A 7395-nucleotide genomic window follows, 5' to 3' on the forward strand; every position below is an offset into this window, starting at 1 on the left:
ACTATAAAGAAGTACATTGGGATGATTTGGTCAAAGAGAATAGGTGAGGAATTAACCTATAAAACCAATACAGTATAATTACAGAAGAATCTTGGAAGAGGAAGATCAAGGGTATTGTGTTGGATGGAGTGGATAAGATCCCCAAGAAGAGAAAGCCACATAAGAAAAGGAAAGGACAATATACTATGAACATTTTAGAAGTCAGGATAGCTTTAAGGACAAACACTGAATGGAAAATATAGAAAAGACGGAATAGTATGGAGGTAAGTTCGTTTTACCTATGTTGCCTTTCCTTTCTATTATTTCATGCCTTTAATTTCTTTTAGTGTTTCTGCACTCAGCATAATGTTGCTAACTCAAAAAGGAATAGTATAGTAATTTGAGTATATATTGAACAATTGTTTTAAGATAATCATTTTTATTTATATTGATTTTTTAAATTTTAAATTGATTTTTTTTGTTTAAATCTTTTGTAAAGCATCAAAACAATTCAAAAAACATTATCTTCTATGTTTGACCTATGTTTTATTCTATATGCTGATACAAAGATGATAAATACGTGGCAAAATATTTTACCTCCCTTTAAAAGAGAATTTGAGGAAATAGGGGAAATCTGGGCAAAGACAGAAATCTGAATTTAAATTTTGTTTCTATCCAACCTTTATTCTTTTTTCAAATAACTCAAGGTAGCAAACATTTTTTTTTTTTTATTATTAATTTTTTATGCCACCCATCTTCCTTATAAGATAACTCTGGGTGGAATATATCCAACACTCCTTCCTCCTCCTATTTTTTCCACAGTAGCAACCTTTGAGGTGAGTTGGACTGAAAGAGACTGACTGATACAAAGTCACTCAGCTGGCTTTCATAGTTAAGGCAGGGCTAGAATTCATGGTCTCCTGGTTTCTAGCCGGTAACTAGAAAGTAGACAAAAGAGAACAATTATGTTTTTTAAATAAGCCTTTTGCACATCAAAACAGGTGAAAAACTTAATTGCAAATGATCTAAATAAGTTTCTGAATATGCCAGTCAAACAGGACAGGCCACAAAATTGTGCAAGAAAAAAAAATTGTTGCTTATGAGAAGCATCTTCAAAGGAAAAATAGAAGAGAACATTGCCTCAACATGCAGGATATTCAGGTTAGTAAACATACATTCTTGTTTCTTCTTTTTTCTTGGTCTAATATTAAAGCAGCTTCATTTTTAAATCTTCTGCATGATCCTGAAAATACACACAAATGTTTGAAGAAGTCAACTAATTAAAATCAATATAACCCTTAAAGCAGCATTTTTTCAGCCTATTTATTTAAAAATCAGAATGTTCAGAATATAAAGTTTGGCATGCAGTTAATAAAATACAGTTTTTGATAGATTTGATTTGCCTTTTATAAAAAAATGTTTTATTAGTGATATGTTTAATTTCAGTCAGATTTATCCATGATACATAAAATATTGTATGGAACAAAGCTGTGACTGAATCTAGATATTCTTCTTCAGATGCCACAAAGCTTCCTCCCAGAAGATAACAAGGAAAACAGATCATGATGAGGATGTGCAATGTCCCAGACAATCCTGTGGATACTGCTCAAGCATCTTTTATATGTTATGTCCTGGACAGAAGGAAGTGAACTACCAATAATCTTTTCTGCTATCCTTACCACTCTCTACACTGCCTTCCTGTCTGAAGCAGTAATGCTTCCAAACCGGACAGTAATGCAATATGACAGGATGCTCTCAGTCGTCCCTCTATAGAAAGTGGTAAGGACAGGGGAAGGAAGATGAGCTTTTCTCATGTGATGCAGAAAATGCAGGCACTGCTGTGCATGCTTCACCAGTGTCTCACAGTTGAGCAACCAAGCTAACCTTCTTGTTAGCTGCACATTCAGAAACTTGATGCTACTAACCACTTCCACAGCTGAATCATTAAAACACAGGGTATATGGTTGTACCTGCTTTTTCTGAAATCCACATTTTTTTTTGTTTTTTCTACGTTTAAAATTAGACTATTTTTATCACAACAGTTTGCCAAACCCTCTAGGTCCATGATGGCAAACCTAAGGCACATGTGCCAGAGGTGGCACACAGAGCCCTCTTTGTGAGCACATGTGCCGGCCAGCTGGTCTTTGGGTTTCTGGCACTCTGGTGCATGTGAAGACCAGCTTGTTGGTGTACGCATGCACACCGGCCAGCTGGTCTTCGGTTTCCAGCATTCCAGCGCGCATACACACGCATGTTCCAGTTTGGGCACTCAGTGCCAAAAAGGTTCTAGGTGCTTGTGGTAAGCTCTCATTGTCATCCTGAAAAAGGCCGGCTATTGTTGTGTGATCCGCATATTTCACAATATGGTTGGTGGCAAATCTTGCACAACAGTCATGGATCAACAGGGTGAACAATCATGGACTTAGGATCCAATTCTGAGGTGAACCCATGCTCAAAAAAATTGTGTTAGAAATATTAGTCCCAACTAGCACATACTGGGACCTATCAGTAAGAAAATCAGGAATCCAATTGCACAAAGCAGTGTTAAACCCTAAAAGGCCCAGTTGGTTGTCTAAATGCTGAGGAATTATTGTATTAAAAGCTGAACTGAAGTAGACAAAGAGTGTTCACACATTTCATTCCTCTAAGTACGCCAACCTCAGATGAAAAAACAGAAGAAATAGCATCCCCTGTAGAGCTATTTGAATGATAAGCAAACTGAAGTAAGTCAAATGCTGGAGGAAGGCTGGATATAATAATGTCCTTTTTTAGCCTTTCAAAACATTTCATGACAATTGATGTAATTGCAACCAGACAGTAATCATTAAGATCCATAATGGTAGACTTTGGAGGCATTAGCCAAATAATGGCAGTCTTCAAACATGATGTGACCACTATATTTGTAAGAACACAAGCCAACTCATCTGCACATTCCCTAAGGACATGCCCAGGGATATTATGCGGGACTGCTGCTTTCTGAGTGCTAACTTTCCACAGTGTCCTCTGGGCAGAGATAACATCAAAGTTAAGCACTTGCTCGTCAGAAGGGGGCACAGCTTTCCTCGCAGGGGTATTATTTGGTGCCTTGAATCTTCAAAAAAAATGTGTTCAGCTCATTTTAAAAGCCTGTGTCGCCCTTACAACACGATGGAGTCACCTTATCGTCTGTAATGGCCTGGATGTCTTGCAACATATGCCTTGTGTTTGTAGGATCCTGAAAAAAGAAAACCTCTTTTAATGGTTCATTCCAAGGTAATCTCTATATTCCTTTATAGATACAGTATGTGTTACAGTATTTCCTTATTAGAAATGTCCCGCCAGTTATAGTTAATAGGGAATTGGAATAGTTAATTAGGAATTAAGAGCTGTCCCCTTAAGGGAATGCATCATGGTAAATGTAGTCCATGTCATGTGGCTGCATCTGTAATCCTGATTGGTCACTGAATTGACCCTTGGTGGGTTGTGGGAGGTCCCTTCACTCTTGCCTGGAATCCAGCAACATGTTGCTGCCTCACCCCCTTTCTCCTTCATTTTGGGGATGAAAGATTACCATCCTTTTACACCAGAAAGTCAGCTATGCAAAGAGTTGGACATTGAGATGAATCTCGACGTAACTATAAGTTATATTGAGGATGCCTGATGAATCAATAAAAGGACTTTGTATGGATGTTTTGTGGAGTTATCTATCTGCCTTTATACATTCAGTCAATAATTATAGAGGACAGAATAAGAAGGCCAGAGGTTAGAAAGCAGGAGACCATCAATTCAAGTCCCATCTTGGCCATGAAAGCCAGCTGGGGCTACATATTCTGACAAAGAGCATCTGCTCTTAGGAAATTGGTGAATACAGGCAATCCCTGGGTTATGAGCATTCCCTGAGCAACTGTTCGAAGTTACACAATAAGTGCCCCCTAGCATTTACAAACAAGTCCAGAAATTATGAATACTGCAGTACCATAGCAGTTGTTCGGTCTTATAAAAGACCACAGAGGCTCTACAACATTTGCCTCACCTATTCCCCCCACCATCTGCACGGTCTTCACTTTACTTACCTTGCCAAGTGTATCGCTCATCACCTGCCCAATATCATCCCTGTTATGTATTAGCATACTTACCTGTAATTGGTCAGTCCGTGGTGGTGGGAAATTTGAAGAGCTGTCACTGGCCACAGCCATGAGCAGCCCAACTATAAAAAGGATTGTTGTGGTTTCTTTGGCGCTCAGTCCTAGAAGGAAGTAAAAACAATTGACAATCATGCTGGTGTCCTGAGTCTCATTCCTGCGATCTAACATTGGTGACGAAGGTGGGATCCCAAGACAAAGGGAACCAGCGAGCACGTGGCAACTGACAAACACTGGCAACGCATTGAGCTGAAATGGCCAGAAACAACACACCACCTGCACTGTTCGATCCAGCAATCAAAGACTGGGAATCGTACATAGACCAATTCCTCATGTTCCTTGAAGGGAGCGACCTCCATAATATATCTGAACACAGGAAGAGAGCCGTCTTCCTCACACATTGCAGTCCTGCAGTATTTAAGATGGCCGAAGCTTTAGTGGCACCCACTGACATGAAAACCATGGCCTGGCCGGACCTGGAAAGAATTCTGAGGGCTCACTACACACCAACCATTTCCTGCCTCATCAAAAGACATGAATTTTATCTGTGTGGCCAAAAAGAAGGTGAAAGTATCAGTGATTTCATTGCAATGCTGAGGGACATCACCAGAGCGTGCGGATTCCTAAACATGGATGAAGCCATGACAGACTGAGTGGTCCTGGGACTGAGAGATCTTACACTCCAGGGTTGATTATTAACAAAAGCCCAAATAACACTCCAAGAAGTGATAGAAGAAGCTACCACAGCAGAAGCAACACCGAAATCAGTGGCCGCCATGCGGAAAATGAACAAAGCGCCACCAGAAACCCCCCAAAACACCACCACAAACCACCACGAGGACATCGAGTCCCCATCAGAAGATGACAAGGAAGAAGAAGAGGTAAATCAACTCCGGTCAGAACAGGGCAGAAGGGACCAGAATGGAAAAAGGAAGGAATTTCATTGTGCCAGTTGCGAGTGGAACCATCCATGTTCCAAGTGCCTTTTCCTAGATACAATCTGCAAACATTTTAAACAGCGGGGACATATTGCTAGGGCATGCCAAGCAAGAAAGAACTACAGCCCTAGACAAAGATACAACACCCCCCCCCCCGAGAGAGGGAGAGATAAACAGGGAGCCGCTGGAACCAAGACAACAGAAACAGGTGAGGGAAAGAGACAAGCAACGGAAGAGAGGAAACACACCAGATGGTGACCATTGGACACTCCAACACGACAAACACCAGGAAAGTATATGTCCGGGTCACAATAGAAGGCTAGCCGTGCCAGATGGAAGTAGACTCAGGCTCATACTTATCAATGGTATCATGGGACACCATAAAAAGACTGATACCAGACATAAGCCGGGAAGGACTTGAAAGACAAACACTAACGCTGAAAGACTACCAGGGGAACAAAATCCCCATAGTAGGTACCGGACAATTCAAAGTAACATTCAAAAAATACACCAGAGTCCTTCCACTAACCATAGTCGACTGGAACTGACTAGCCTATTGGGACTCAAATGTCGTGCACCATTAGGAATCAAAGTCACAAGGATAAACAGCATCACCGAGATAGAGTGGGAAGACAACCTGATGGAAGAATTCTAGGATGTGTTTGACAGAGAACTAGGCAAGTACCGGGGGTCCCCAATTTCCTTTAGTCTAAACCCAAACATAGCCCCTATAAGACTGAAGGCGAGGCGGGTTCCTTTCACACTAAAACCAAAAATCGATTAGCAATTGGATAAACACATTGCACAAGGGGTTTTAGAACCAATTGACCACACAAAGTGGGAAACCCCAATTATTACATCAATTAAACCTGATGGGTTGGTGTGCATCTGTGGGGATTACAAAGCAACCCTTAACCATGCGCTCCAACAAAGTGCATACCTGGTTCCAGTGGTGCAGCATCTATTACATTCCCTTGGGGAGGGAAATATTCGCAAAACTAGACAGGCGTATCAACAGTTATCCATTGACCCTGAAACAGCGGAAGCCCAGACAATCATGATGCACAGGGGGGCATTCAAATGCAACAGACTATAATTTGGTGTCAGCGTTGCCCCATGGGTGTTCCAGAGCTTAATGGAATGCCTATTGCAAGGGATAAAAGGGATGGTACTATACTTTGATGATGTCTTGGTATCAGCCAAGGACAAAGAACAACTGCGTGACCACCTAAGGGAAGTCCTAGGCAAATTCAAGGAGGCGGAACTAAAAGTAAAAAAGGAGAAGTACCAATTAGCCGCTGGCAAAGTTGAATTCTTAGGATACCTTATAGACAGCAAAGGAATCCACCCCACTGAAAATAAAGTCAGAGCAATCAAAGAAGCCCCCAGACCCAAAAATAAAACTGATCTGCAAGCTTTCTTAGGACTCATTAACATTCCTACCACAGAAAGCAACCACTGCGGAACCAGTACACAGGTTGCTTGACAAGAAAAATACAAAAAAAAGAGCAAGAAGGGAAGGATTCTCTTGGCACTCTTTTTCAATTTTTAGAAATGGCGGTTTGTACTTATGAAAAGCTGATTGCGCAACAGGATGACTGGGATAAAGAAGAAGCCATTTTTGATGAACAGGTGACTCTATTTGGGGAAGGAAAGGAGAAAGAGGAAAAGGAAAAGGGGACTCTAAGACTTGGAAAAACAACCAAAAAAGAGAAAAATAAGGCGAAAAGTGGATTCTATGTTAGTAAACAACAGAAAGGAGGAAAGCAGAAGAAGAAAAGGGAGGTGGAGAGACAAGGGGGTAAAAAGGGCAAGGAGATGAATAAGCAAGGGAGAAAGAAAGGGATGAGAAGCCTCAATGGTGGGGAGCAAGATGCAAAGAAACAAAATTCTTTTAGAGATAATGGGTACATTTTATTGAAAAGGGGATTTTGGAAAGGTACATAAGATCGTATTTTTATATTTGTATTTAGAAATAATCTTAGAAAATTAGAAACAATATGTAATTTAAAATGTGGTAAAACGTTTAGTGTAATTTAGTGAAATTTTTGTGAAGAAAAAGAAAGCAATGAAATAAATGAGAGAATTGGAGTAGGAGAAGGGGGAACATTTTAATGAAATAATGATTTAAAATATGTGATGTGGGGGAGAAATAACTATGGAAAGCATAAGTCTTCCCATAAAGGTATGATATTTAATTGAAAAATAAAGTGTAAAGTGTTTAAGATATAAATGAATATCGATATTAATGATTAGATCATGTAACTTTAGTGAATTTTTTTGTGAAGAAAAAGAAGGTAATGAAATAAATGAGAAATTTGAAGTAGGAGAAGGGGGAACATTTTAATGAAATAATG

This window comes from Pseudonaja textilis, chromosome Z, assembly GCF_049901715.1.
Source record: "Pseudonaja textilis isolate UNSWEBS1 chromosome Z, rPseTex1.2, whole genome shotgun sequence".
NCBI lineage: Eukaryota > Metazoa > Chordata > Lepidosauria > Squamata > Elapidae > Pseudonaja > Pseudonaja textilis.